At 49.9% G+C, this 14,830-nt stretch overlaps 1 protein-coding gene across 2 annotated transcripts in view; it reads left to right on the forward strand.

Moving 5' to 3' along the window:
* LOC144479992 (T-cell surface glycoprotein CD3 delta chain-like) overlaps positions 1-14,830 on the forward strand; it is a 73,548-nt gene that overhangs the window by 12,566 nt on the left and 46,152 nt on the right. The gene's annotated exons all lie outside the window — the stretch shown is intronic.

A 14,830-nucleotide genomic window follows, 5' to 3' on the forward strand; every position in this document is an offset into this window, starting at 1 on the left:
GGCAGTGCTCTGAAAGCTCGTGATATCAAATAAACCTGTTGGTCTTTAACCTGGTGTTGTGAGACTTCTTACTGTGTTCACCCCAGTCCAACGCCGGCATCTCCACATCATCTTGTAAAAGAGTTGGTGAATCTTTATTTTAATCTTTATTTCTGTTTCTATATTTTAATTTTTTTATCTAGTTCAGCTTTTTGTTGCTATTTTACATATTGTTCCTGTAACAAGAGGGAGCTTTCCCAGCGGGGGATGTGGACCCCATTCTTTGCTGGAATCTTTAGTCTCGGTTTGAATACGCAGCAAAGGCTGGAACCAAACTGAAGTTACGATGAATCTTAAGCTTTGCTTCGAAAAATTGTTTTGCTTTTTTCTGGTGTTTAAAACGCTGGTAGCAGCGTGGATATAAACTGTCCATTTAGCTTCAAATATCAGTCCAGAGGGCCAATGGTTTGTGTGTTTTGGTTCGGGTTATGTGGAATACAATTCCAAAGTCAATATTAGAACATAGAACATAGAAAAAATACAGCACAAACAGGCCCTTCAGCCCACAAGTTGCGCCGGTCATGTCCCTACCTACCTAGGCTTATATATATAGGCTTACCTATAACCCTCAATCCTATTCAGTCCCATGTACTCATCCAGAAGTCTCTTAAAAGACCCTATCGAGTTTGCCTCCACCACCACTGACAGCAGCCAATTCCACTCACCCACCACCAATTAATGGACAATATTCAGTCCATTAATTCCTCCGAGAGGAGAGTGAGTAAATGCAGCTGCTTCCACCGCTAACAATTACAGGGATCCGCGCAGACAATGAGAATGAGTCACTTCCTTTCACACAGGCTAATTATTTTTTAATTCATTCGTGGGGCATTGCTGGCTGGCCAGCATTTATTGTCCATCCTTAATTGCCCTTGAGAAGGTGGTGGTGAGCTGCCTTCTTGAATCGCTGCAGTCCATGTTCTGTGGGTTGACCCACAATGCCGTTAGGGAGGGAATTCCAGGATTTTGACCCAGTGACTGTGAAGGAACGGCGATATATTTCCAAGTCAGGACGGTGAGTGGCTTGGAGGGGAATTTGCAGGTGGTGGTGCTCCCAGGTATCTGCTGCTCTTGTCCTTCGAGATGGAAGTGGTCGTGGGTTTGCCAACTGAACATCTTCAGATTCCAGATGCAACAATCTTCAGCCAGAAGTGCCGAGTGGATAATCCAGCTCGGCCTCCTCCAGTGGTCCCCAGCATCTCAGATACCAGTCTCCAGCCAATCCGATTCACTCCACGTGATATCAAGAAACGGTAGGAGGCACTGGATACTGCAAAGGCAATGGGCCCTGATAACACTCCGGCAATAGTACTGAAGACTTGTGCTCCAGAACTTGCCGCTCCCCTCGCCAAGCTCTTCCAGTCCAGTTACAACACTGGCATCTACCCAACAATGTAGAAAATTGCCCAGGTATGTCCTGCACACAAAAAGCAGAACAAATCCAACCACCCAATCAGTCTACTCTCGATCATCAGTAAAGTGATGGAAGGGGTCATCGACAGCGCTATCAAGCAGCACCTGCTCAGCAATAACCTCAATGGCACCCAGTTTGGGTTTTGCCAGGGTCACTCAGCTCCTGACCTCATTACAGCCTTGGTTCAAACATGGATAAAAGAGCTGAATTCCAGAGGTGAGGTGAGAGTGACAGCCCTTGACATCAAGGCTGCATTCGACCGAGTGTGACATCAAGGAGCCCTAGCAAAACTGGAATCAATGGGTATCAGGGGGCAAACTCTCCACTGGTTGGAGTCATACCTGGCACATAAGAAGATGGTTGTGGTTCTGGAGGGTCAGTCATCTCAGTTCCAAGAAATCGCTGCAGGAGTCCCTCAGGGGAGTGTCTGAGGCCCAACAATCTTCAGCTGCTTCATCAATGACCTTCCCTCCGTCATAAGGTCAGAAGTGGGGATGTTCGCCGATGATTGCACAATGTTCAGCACCATTCGTGACTCCTCAGATACTGAAGCAGTTCATGTTCAAACACAGCAAGATCTGGACAATATCCAGGCTTGGGCTGACAAGTGGCAGTAACATTCACGCCACACAAATGCCAGGCAATGACCATCACCAATAAGAGAGAATCTAACCGTCGCCACCTGACATTCAATGGTGTTACCATCACCGAATATAAACATCCTGGGGGTTACCATTGACCAGAAACTGAACCAGATTAACCATATAAATACTGTGAATCCTTAGGCAGCACCTTCCAAATCCACAACTGCTACCATCTAGAAGGACAGCAGCAGGTACCTGGGAACACCCCCACCTGCAAGTTCCCCACCGAGCCACTCACCATCCAGACTTGGAAATATATCGCCGTTCCTTCACTGTCTCTGGATTAAATTCCAAGAACTCCTTCCCTAACACCACACGGACTGCAGTGGTTCAAGGCAGCAGCTCAACCTCCACCTTCTCAAGGGGTAATTAGGAGTGGGAAATAAAAGTTGGCCAGCCGCCGACGCCCACAAACTAAAAAATAAATAATGAAAAACTGAAGTGCACGGTAAGATGAACAGTATCTAATGTCAGGAATACTCCTTTCCATAAAGAGTGAGGAATACCTGGAATGGGGAGTTAGGAAGTTGAGGGAAAAAGCTCGAGGACTGTCAGGAGTCAGTTGGATGGAATTTCCTGGTTTCTATCGAAGAATAAAGCAAAGAGGCTGAATACACCTGCCCGTTACATACCTGCCCATTACACACCTGCCCATTACACACCTGCCCGTTACACACCTGCCCGTTACACACCTGCCCGTTACACACCTGCCCATTGCACACCTGCCCGTTACACACCTGCCCATTGCACACCTGCCCGTTACACACCTGCCCATTACAAACCTGCCCGTTACAAACCTGCCCATTGCACACCTGCCTGTTACAAACCTGCCCATTGCACACCTGCCCGTTACAAATATGCCCATTGCACACCTGCCTGTTACACACCTGCCCGTTACACACCTGCCCATTGCATACCTGCCCATTGCATACCTGCCCTTTGCACACCTGCCCATTTCACACCTGCCCATTACACACCTGCCCGTTACACACCTGCCTGTTACAAACCTGCCCATTGCATACCTGCCCATTGCACACCTGCCCGTTACAAACCTGCCCATTGCACACCTGCCCGTTACACACCTGCCCATTGCACACCTGCCCGTTACACACCTGCCCATTGCACACCTGCCCGTTACACACCTGCCCGTTACACACCTGCCCATTACACACCTGCCCGTTACACACCTGCCCGTTACACACCTGCCCATTACACACCTGCCCGTTACACACCTGCCCGTTACACACCTGCCCATTGCACACCTGCCCATTACACACCTGCCCGTTACACATCTGCCCATTACACACCTGCCCGTTACACATCTGCCCGTTACACACCCTCCTCTGAAGTCAAGAGGAAAAATAATAGGGAGACGTGATGCTTGGTTGGATGTATAATAGTCATGTGCTTAATGATCAGGAATGTAACCAACTGGTGTTGAACAAACTGGTGTGCAGCGGTCACGTGTGCAGCGGTCACGCGTGCAGCGGTCACGCGTGCAGCGGTCACGTGTGCAGCGGTCACGTGTGCAGCGGTCACGTGTGCAGCGGTCACGCGTGCAGCGGTCACGCGTGCAGCGGTCAGGTGTGTTATGGTCACATGAGTAACGGTCAGGTGTGTAACCAGCAGCTGATTTAGGATTTCCTGATATGTTTTATTGACAGGAGTTGAAACACTCCCAGGTATCCGGTGCTGTGAGCTCAGTGGGACCAGCTGTGGGTTCTCTATCCGCACGCTGTTCTGTGATTACATTTCACGCTGTTTCGTCACAAATTCTTTGTGATTAATTGTTAAGTTTGTAGGATTTGAGACCTCTGAAATAAATTGTCTGAAATTCTCATTTTTTGTTTGTCTGCTATTTGTTCCATCAAATAATCCAAAATCACAACACATAACATGCAGCGCGGCACAGGGGTTAGCATTGCTGCCCCACAGTGCCAGGGACCCGGGGTGGCACGGCGGCACAGGGGTTAGCATTGCTGCCCCACAGCGCCAGGGACCCGGGGTGGCACGGCGGCACAGGGGTTAGCATTGCTGCCTCACAGTGCCAGGGACCCGGGTTCGATTCCCAGCTTGTCTGTGTGGAGTTTGCACGTTCTCCCCGTGTCTGCGTGGGTTTCCTCCCACAGTCCAAAGACATGTGGGTTAGGTGGATCGGCCACGCTAAATTGCCCCTTAGTGTCAGTGGGATTAGCTAGGGTAAGTGCATGGGGTTCTGGGGATAGGACCTGGGTGGGATTGTGGTCAGTGAAGACTCGATTGGCCGAATGGCCTCCTGCTCTGTAGGGATTCTATGAGGACCGAACCCCTGGATATCTGTGTTTGTAACTGGTTCCTGGATGTAATATTGTTAGTATTGTTAGACTAATTCAGAATATTTAAAATTAAATCGAGCATGAGCTTTATTGGAACAAAAATTACTCTTCACCTTCCACAAGGCTGCACGAGGCACCAAGGGTGGGATTTTCCAGACCTTTCCACTAATGAGACCTTCCAGTCCCGCCAAAGGCCACCCCAGTGGTGGGATGGGTGAACTCCGCAAAATGACGTAGACATCAGAGGGACTGGAAGATCCTTCCAAGGGGGAAGGATCCAAGGAGGAGCCTCAGGGAGCTGGAAAACACACCTCGGGGGAACTGGAAAACACGCCTCGGGGAAACTGGAAAACACGCCTCGGGGAAACTGGAAAACACGCCTCGGGGAAACTGGAAAACACGCCTTGGGGGAACTACAAAACACACCTCAGGGAACCATGGGAAAAGCCTCACCCAAGTGTTGCATCACTTCCTGTGGTGATATACTTATTAGCATTTTAATCCAACATCCAATATAATACATTATCCTACACGGGGTAACCAAAGCCAATTATTGATTTGATTTATTATTGTCACATGTATTAACATACAGTGAAAAGTATTGTTTCTTGCGCACTATACAGACAGAGTATACTGTTCATAGAGAAGGAAACAAGAGAGTGCAGAATGTAGTGTTACAGTCATAGCTAGGGTGTAGAGAAAGATCAACTTAATGCGAGGTAGGTTCATTCAAAAGTCTGACAGCAGCAGGGAAGAAGCTGTTCTTGTGTCGGTTGGTACGTGACCTCAGATTTTTGTATCTTTTTCCCGTTGGAAGAAGGTGGAAGAGACAATGTCCGGGGTGAGTGGAGTCTTTAATTATGCTGGCTGCTTTTCCGAGGCAGCGGGAAGTGTCGACAGAGTCAATGGATGGGAGGCTGGTTTGTGTGATGGATTGGGCTACATTCACAACCCTTTGTAGTTTCTTGCAGTCTTGGGCAGAGCAGGAGCCATACCAAGCTGTGATACAACCAGAAAGAATGCTTTCTATGGGGCATCTGTAAAAGTTGGTGAGAGTCGTAATGGACATGCCAAATTTCCTTAGTCTTCTGAGAAAGTAGAGGCGTTTGTTATAATTCAGGTCAGAAACTCCAAAGTGTTTTATGAAGTCCACCTGATTCATCAGTTTTGCAATTTGAATTCGGCTCGGATAAGCACGAGATGATTCACTTCAGGTTTGATTCAAGTGACTCACGAGGGAGCTTTTATCAAACACAGTTTAAGAATACTGTTAACAGTTAGTAATAACTTGTACCAATTACAAACAAAAAGCATGATATTGTATAAACCTTATCAAGTCTACAAAATGTTCCAATCAAAAGTTATGGTAAGGTTATATAAGGCATTGGTGAGGCCGAATTTGGCGTATTGTGTACAGTTTTGGTCACCTAGTTACAGGAAGGATGTAAATAAGGTTGAAAGAGTGGAGAGAAGGTTCACAAGGATGTTGCCGGGACTTGAGAAGCTGAGTTAGAGAGAGAGAGATTGAATAGGTTGGGACTTTATTCCCTGGAGCGTAGAAGATTGAGGGGAGATTTGATAGAGGTGTATAAGATTTTGATGGGTATAGATAGAGTGAATGCAAGTAGGCTTTTTCCGCTGAGGCTAGGGGAGAAAAAAACCAGAGGGCATGGGTTAAGGGTGAAAGGAGAAAAGTTTAAAGGGAATATTAGTGGGGGCTTCTTCACGCAGAGAGTGGTGGGAGTGTGGAATGAGCTGCCGGATAAAGTGGTAAATGCGGGGTCACTTTTAACATTTAAGAAAAACTTGGACGGGTTCATGGATGAGAGGGGTGTGGAGGGATATGGTCCAAGTGCAGGTCAGTGGGACTAGGCAAAAAATGGTTCGGCACAGACAAGAAGGGCCAAAAGGCCTGTTTATGAGCTGTAATTTTCTATGGTTCTATGGTTCAAACAAATTTCCCTCTAAACATACACCTGCCACCGCTTTAACACAGAAACTTGGAATGATCACATGATGCTGGAACATAGTCCTTTGGGTGGAGAATTGAAACTCTAACTTCTCAACCTTGTGACTTCCAGCAGCCTCTTGATATCCTCACAGACCAACTTGCAATGTGCCTTTGCAAAGAAGGTCTGGAGTGAGATGCAGTGGTACTTGTCGAGGTTCATCCCAAGCAGTTCCGTGACACAGGACTCTGTGCTCTACAGACTGTTCCCAGGGACGGGGACTCTGTGTCTATGGGCTGTTCCCAGGGACGGGGACTCTGTGTCTACAGACTGTTCCCAGGGACGGGGACTCTGTGTCTACGGGCTGTTCCCAGGGACGGGGACTCTGTGTCTATGGGCTGTTCCCAGGGACGGGGACTCTGTGTCTACGGGCTGTTCCCAGGGATGGGGACTCTGTGCTCTACAGACTGTTCCCAGGGATGGGGACTCTGTGTCTACGGGCTGTTCCCAGGGACGGGGACTCTGTGTCTACGGGCTGTTCCCAGGGACGGGGACTCTGTGTCTCATTGATCCACTGGAGCAAGCTGAGAGGGGTGATTGAAAAGCAGCAGTGCTGGTAAGAGATTAATTGGATTAATTGAATTGTTTATTTATTTAATTAGTCAGCTAGTGTGTGTATTTTTTTGGCCTTTACTTTAACAGCAGTTTTTCAAGTTTAAAGTGAAAACTAGAAGTGGGCAGCAAAGGAGTCTGGGAAGGGTTTTTATTTTAACTTTAAAAGTCAGTTACCTGGGTGGTTCCCCCTCAGTAGTAGTTTTTTTCTCTCGGGCCCCTAGCCCTATAAATTGGTGCAGAGGAGATACCCGATCCTCTACACTGGTAGAGGATCCCACCCTTCCATCCTCCTCTAACCTAATTATAAGTGTGGGGAAGTTTTTTGTTTTCTTTTTTTCTTGCTGGTAATGGCTTCAGGGATGGCAGTTCAGGCAGTATGCTGCATCTCCTGTGGGATGTATGTGGTGAGGAAATCCAGTAGTGTTTCAGGAGATTTTAGTTGTAAGAAGTGCATTAGATTGCAGCTTCTGGAGGAGCGTGTAAAGGAGCTGGAGGGGGAGGTAGAGGAACTCCGCATAATTCGGGAGGCGGAGGTGGAAGTTGATAGGAGTTATAGAGAAATAGTAACTCCTAGAAATGAGGCTTGGGTCAATGCCAGGAGGAGGGGTAAGAAGCAATCGGGAAGACAATCCCCTGGGGCGGTTCCCCTCCATAATAGGTTTTCGGTGCTGGAGGCTACAGTTGAGGAGGAATCAACTGAGCATAGAGAGCAGATCTCTGGGGGTGAGCCGAGTGAGAAAGCTCAGGTGGTTAGGGGCTGTAAAAGACTGGGCCTTGTGATTGGGGACTCCACAATTAAGGGGACAGATAGGAGGGTCGGAACTAAAGGTAGGGACTCAGGGTTGGTGTGTTGCCTACCAGGGGCTGGGGTCCGGGATGTGTCTGACAGGGTATTCAGGACTCTTAGGGGGGAGGGAGATAAACCACAAGTTATTGTACATGTGGGGACACACGACATAGGGAGGATAGGGGAAGGGGATATTAGGCAGGGATTTATGGAGTTGGGGTGGAAACTAAAGGCCAAGACTGACAGAGTGGTTATCTCTGGACTCTTGCCTGTACCACGGGATAGTTTAGAGAGGAATAGGGAGAGGGAAGGTTTGAATTCATGGCTGAGGGGATGGTGCAGGAGGGAGGGGTTCAGGTACTTAAGCAATTGGGGCTCGTACTGGGGAAGGTGTGACCTCTATGAGAAGGATGGTCTACACCTTAATCAGAAGGGGACCAATATCCTGGGGGGTAAATTTGCTAAGGCCATGCAGGGAGGTTTAAACTGATTCGGGGGGGGGGAGGGATCCTGAGTAGTGGGGCTGAAAGTGAGGGATGCATGGATGGGGACTGCAATGCACGGCATTGCAGAGGTGGGGTGGAGCAGGGTTTGAAATGTGTATACTTCAATGCCAGGAGTATTCGCAATAAAGTGGGTGAACTTGCAGCGTGGATCAGTACCTGGGACTTCGATGTTGTGGCTATTTCAGAGACATGGATAGAGCAGGGGCAGGAATGGATGCTGCAGGTCCCGGGGTTCAAATGTTTTAGTCGAAGTAGGGAAGGAGGTAGAAGAGGGGGAGGGGTAGCATTATTGGTCAGAGATTGTATCACAGTGTCAGAGAGGAGGTTTGATGAGGACTTATCTGTTGAGGTAGTATGGGCGGAGATTAGAAATAGGAGAGGAGAGGTCACCCTGTTGGGAGTCTTTTATAGACCTCCTAAAAGTTCTAGAGAGGTTGAGGAAAGGATTGCGGAGTCAATCCTGCTTAGGAGTGAAAGTAATAGGGCAATTGTTATGGGGGATTTTAACTTGACTAATATTGACTGGAATTGTTATAGCTCTAGCTCGTTAGAGGGGTCAGTTTTTGTTCAAAGCGTGCAGGAAGGTTTTTTGACTCAGTATGTAGACAGGCCAACTAGAGGTGAGGCTATATTGGATCTGGTGCTGGGAAATGAGCCAGACCAGGTGCTAGACTTGGAAGTTGGTGTGCATTTTGGTGATAGTGACCACAATTCGGTTACGTTCACCTTAGTGATGGAAAGGGATAGGCATGAACCTCGGGCCAGTGGTTTTAGCTGGGGGAAGGGTAATTATGAGGCTATTAGGAGAGAATTAGGAAACATAGGTTGGACTAGGAGATTACAGGGACTGGGAACGTCCGACATGTGGAGTTTTTTCAAGGAGCAGCTACTGCGAGTCTGTGATAGGTATGTCCCTGTCAGGCAAGGAGGAATTGGTAGGGCTAGGGAACCGTGGTGCACCAAAAAAGTTTCTTTGTTGGTTAAAAAGAAAAAGGAGGCTTATGTTCGGATGAGACGTGAGCACTCGGGTAGTGCACTAGAAAGCTTTAGATTGGCTAAGAGGGAGTTGAAGAGCGAGCTTAGAAGGGCTAAAAGGGGACATGAGAAGACTTTGGCGGATAGGGTTAAAGAGAATCCTAAGGCGTTCTATAGGTATGTCAAGAACAGAAGGTTGGTTAGGGCAAGTTTAGGGCCAGTTATAGATGGCAGAGGGAAGTTATGTGTGGAACCGGAGGAGATTGGTGAAGCATTGAACCAATATTTCTCTTCGGTGTTCACACAAGGGGACATGAATATAGCTGAGGAGGACACTGGGTTGCAAGGGAGTAGAATAGACAGTATTACAGTTGATAAGGAGGATGTGCAGGATATTCTGGAGGGTCTGAAAATAGATAAATCCCCTGGTCCGGATGGGATTTATCCAAGGATTCTCTGGGAGGCAAGAGAAGTGATTGCAGAGCCTCTGGCTCTGATCTTCAGGTCGTCGTTGGCCTCTGGTATAGTACCAGAAGATTGGAGGTTAGCGAATGTTGTCCCATTGTTTAAGAAGGGGAACAGAGACTTCCCCGGGAATTATAGACCGGTGAGTCTCACTTCTGTTGTCGGCAAGATGTTGGAAAAAATTATAAGGGATAGGATTTATAGTTATTTGGAGAGTAATGAATTGATAGGTGATAGTCAGCATGGTTTTGTGGCAGGTAGGTCGTGCCTTACTAACCTTATTGAGTTTTTTGAGAAAGTGACCAAGGAGGTGGATGGGGGCAAGGCAGTGGACGTGGTATATATGGATTTTAGTAAGGCGTTTGATAAGGTTCACCATGGTAGGCTTCTGCAGAAAATGCAGATGTATGGGATTGGGGGTGATCTAGGAAATTGGATCAGGAATTGGCTAGCGGATAGGAAACAGAGGGTGGTGGTTGATAGTAAATATTCATCATGGAGTGCGGTTACAAGTGGTGTACCTCAGGGATCTGTTTTGGGGCCACTGCTGTTTGTAATATTTATTAATGATCTGGATGAGGGTATAGTTGGGTGGATTAGCAAATTTGCTGATGACACCAAAGTCGGTGGTGTGGTAGACAGTGAGGAAGGGTGTCGTAGTTTGCAGGAAGACTTAGACAGGTTGCAAAGTTGGGCCGAGAGGTGGCGGATGGAGTTTAATGCGGAGAAGTGTGAGGTAATTCACTTTGGTAGGAATAACAGATGTGTTGAGTATAGGGCTAACGGGAGGACTTTGAATAGTGTGGAGGAGCAGAGGGATCTAGGTGTATGTGTGCATAGATCCCTGAAAGTTGGGAATCAAGTAGATAAGGTTGTTAAGAAGGCATATGGTGTCTTGGCGTTTATTGGTAGGGGGATTGAATTTAGGAGTCGTAGCGTTATGTTGCAACTGTACACAACTCTGGTGCGGCCGCACTTGGAGTACTGTGTGCAGTTCTGGTCCCCACATTACAGGAAGGATGTGGAGGCTTTGGAGAGGGTGCAGAGGAGGTTTACCAGGATGTTGCCTGGTATGGAGGGGAGATCCTATGAGGAGAGGCTGAGGGATTTGGGATTGTTTTCGCTGGAAAGGCGGCGGCTAAGAGGGGATCTTATTGAAACATATAAGATGATTAGAGGTTTAGATAGGGTGGATAGTGATAGCCTTTTTCCTCTGATGGAGAAATCCAGCACGAGGGGGCATGGCTTTAAATTGAGGGGGGGTAGTTATAGAACCGATGTCAGGGGTAGGTTCTTTACCCAGAGGGTGGTGAGGGATTGGAATGCCCTGCCAGCATCAGTAGTAAATGCGCCTAGTTTGGGGGCGTTTAAGAGATCCGTAGATAGGTTCATGGACGAAAAGAAATTGGTTTAGGTTGGAGGGTCACAGTTTTTTTTTAACTGGTCGGTGCAACATCGTGGGCCGAAGGGCCTGTTCTGCGCTGTAATGTTCTATGTTCTATGTTCTATGGGCTGTTCCCAGGGATGGGGACTCTGTGTCTACGGCCTGTTCCCAGGGACGGGGACTCTGTGTCTAGGGGCTGTTCCCAGGGACGGGGACTCTGTGTCTAGGGGCTGTTCCCAGGGACGGGGACTCTGTGTCTACGGGCTGTTCCCAGGGACGGGGACTCTGTGTCTACGGGCTGTTCCCAGGGACGGGGACTCTGTGTCTACGGGCTGTTCCCAGGGACGGGGACTCTGTGTCTACAGACTGTTCCCAGGGACGGGGACTCTGTGTCTATGGGCTGTTCCCAGGACTCTGTGTCTACGGGCTGTTCCCGGGGATGGGGACTCTGTGTCTACGGGCTGTTCCCAGGGACGGGGACTCTGTGTCTACGGGCTGTTCCCAGGGACGGGGACTCTGTGTCTACGGGCTGTTCCCAGGGATGGGGACTCTGTGTCTACGGGCTGTTCCCGGGGATGGGGACTCTGTGTCTACGGGCTGTTCCCAGGGACGGGGACTCTGTGTCTACGGGCTGTTCCCAGGGACGGGGACTCTGTGTCTACGGGCTGTTCCCAGGGACGGGGACTCTGTGTCTACGGGCTGTTCCCAGGGACGGGGACTCTGTGTCTATGGGTTGTTCCCAGGGACGGGGACTCTGTGTCTATGGGCTTTTCCCGAGGATGGGGACTCTGTGTTCTACCGGCTGTTCCCAGGGACGGGGACTCTGTGTCTACAGACTGTTCCCAGGGACGGGGACTCTGTGTCTACGGACTGTGCCCAGGGACAGGGATGGGGACTCTGTGTCTACGGGCTGTTCCCAGGAACGGGGACTCTGCGCTCTACGGACTGTTCCCAGGGACAGGGATGGGGACTCTGTGTCTACGGGCTGTTCCCAGGAACGGGGACTCTGCGCTCTACGGCCTGTTCCCAGGGACGGGGACTCTGTGTCTACGGGCTGTTCCCAGGAACGGGGACTCTGCGCTCTACGGCCTGTTCCCAGGGACGGGGACTCTGTGTCTACGGGCTGTTCCCAGGGACGGGGACTCTGTGTCTATGGGCTGTTCCCAGGGATGGGGACTCTGTGTCTACGGCCTGTTCCCAGGGACGGGGACTCTGTGTCTAGGGGCTGTTCCCAGGGACGGGGACTCTGTGTCTAGGGGCTGTTCCCAGGGACGGGGACTCTGTGTCTACGGGCTGTTCCCAGGGACGGGGACTCTGTGTCTATGGGCTGTTCCCAGGGATGGGGACTCTGTGTCTACGGCCTGTTCCCAGGGACGGGGACTCTGTGTCTAGGGGCTGTTCCCAGGGACGGGGACTCTGTGTCTACGGCCTGTTCCCAGGGACGGGGACTCTGTGTCTATGGGCTGTTCCCAGGGACGGGGACTCTGTGTCTACGGGCTGTTCCCAGGGACGGGGACTCTGTGTCTACGGGCTGTTCCCAGGGACGGGGACTCTGTGTCTACAGGCTGTTCCCAGGGACGGGGACTCTGTGTCTACGGCCTGTTCCCAGGGACGGGGACTCTGTGTCTAGGGGCTGTTCCCAGGGACAGGGACTCTGTGTCTACGGGCTGTTCCCAGGGACGGGGACTCTGTGTCTATGGGCTGTTCCCAGGGACGGGGACTCTGTGTCTACGGGCTGTTCCCAGGGACGGGGGCTCTGTGTCTACGGGCTGTTCCCAGGGACAGGGACTCTGTGTCTACGGGCTGTTCCCAGGGACAGGGACTCTGTGTCTATGGGTTGTTCCCAGGGACGGGGACTCTGTGTCTATGGGCTGTTCCCAGGGACAGGGACTCTGTGTCTATGGGCTGTTCCCAGGGACAGGGACTCTGTGTCTATGGGTTGTTCCCAGGGACGGGGACTCTGTGTCTATGGGCTATTCCCAGGGACAGAGACTCTGTGCTCTACGGGCTGTTCTCAGAGATGAGCAAAGTATATTTTTGCAGAAAAAAAGGAAATATTAAGGAGTAAAGAGTCAGTGATGAGAGGTGGGAGAGGAAGGGTGTGAAGCTACTCTGTGATTGTTGAGAGGTTGAGTGTGTGGGAGGTGGATTTCTTATCAGATATTGATATTCTGTCTGCTGAAATGTCACATCCCGGCTCGATACAACTGTCGACCCCAACTGCCAAAATAGACAATGGAGAAGAATAAACAACTCTGACAGGCCTCCCTCGATGTCCAATCTGAGTGTCCCCTGGGGAAGGGAGAGGGAGTGAGGGATATTGGGGCAGAATCTAAACTTCAGCACTAAACTGCCACTGACACTGAGACATGCGATCAACATGGCACTGGTACCATAGCACATTACTGACGCATATAGGAACATGTTACTGACACAGGTACATATTAGCCCACAGTAGAATATCTTCCCACTGATATGATGCCATGTGAGACAAGCCAGTGTTGTACAAAGCACATTCTGCAACCACCCCGTTCATTCCTCCATCTCCACATTGCTGTGGCTCTGGAGTCACAGACCAGGTAAGGACAGCAGATTTCCTTCCCTAAAGGATATTAGTGAACCAGACGGGTTTACAATAATTGGCGGTGGTTTCATGGCCATCGGTAGATTTTTAATTCCAGATTTTTATTGACTTCAAATTTCATCATCTGCCGTGGTGGGATTCGAACCCGGGTCTCTGAGTTACTAATACACCGACAATACCGTTGCATTCCCGCCATCTAATCTCCCTGCCCCATTTCCGAATCCTTCGGATCATCCAGTTTGAGCTGGTCACAGATGCTGATCAGTGTCTGCACCGATAGGAGGAGTCATGAGACACTCTCCTGCCACCAGTATAAATAGTCCTCACATTCCGTGCCAGCAGCCCAGTGGCTGGTAAAATGTTGCCCGCGATTTACCTACACCGACACTAAGTGTCCAAGCCAGCCGAACAACTGGAGTGTTTCCCAGACTGGCAGCATCTTCCAGGCGGCATTTGCCCTCCTAATGGATGCAAATGTATTCATTGCGGGAATCGCACCGGCCAGACTGGCTTTTCCGAGATCGGGACGCTGTTTTTAAAGGGCATCCCTATCTCCACGTTCACAGATAGCACCGCCACCCCCCCCCCTCCCAAAAAACAGAAATGGTGACCTCCTCTCTCCCCCACCCCCCCTCCCCCCTCGCAGGGGGATCACCACCAACCCCTCAGTAAAGAGGCGCACATCCTCCCCCCACCTCTCAAATAACCGGATCATCCCCACCGCTCCCCCCCCCCCCCCCACACCAAGCAGTCAAACATGAGGGTGACCCAACCCGACACCCACCCCCCTGTACATCATTGGCTGCAGCGCACTAGATATAATTCTATCTCTGGACTGAGCTCCTGCAGTTATGAGAGAAATTGAGCTGGATTAGTGGCGAATGTTTCCACGCAACTGACAATTTAATTGAATCAATTCTTGATTCCAATATGCAACTCTGCTGAAAGAGAGAGACAGCGACTGCCACTGCTGCTTAATGATTCTCAGAGCGGCAGCTGATAAGAGTTTATCAGTGATTATGATAAAGTCATCAAACCTCCGTTTCTAAACTCCACCTCCACCTTGTAAAGCAGTCACCGAGCGCGCTTATACAGCGCACCTTCAGTTCAATCAGACTCGTTACTCGCAGGAAATCCAGGACGGAAAGGGTTA

This window comes from Mustelus asterias, chromosome 27 (genome assembly GCF_964213995.1).
Source record: "Mustelus asterias chromosome 27, sMusAst1.hap1.1, whole genome shotgun sequence".
NCBI classification, from domain to species: domain Eukaryota; kingdom Metazoa; phylum Chordata; class Chondrichthyes; order Carcharhiniformes; family Triakidae; genus Mustelus; species Mustelus asterias.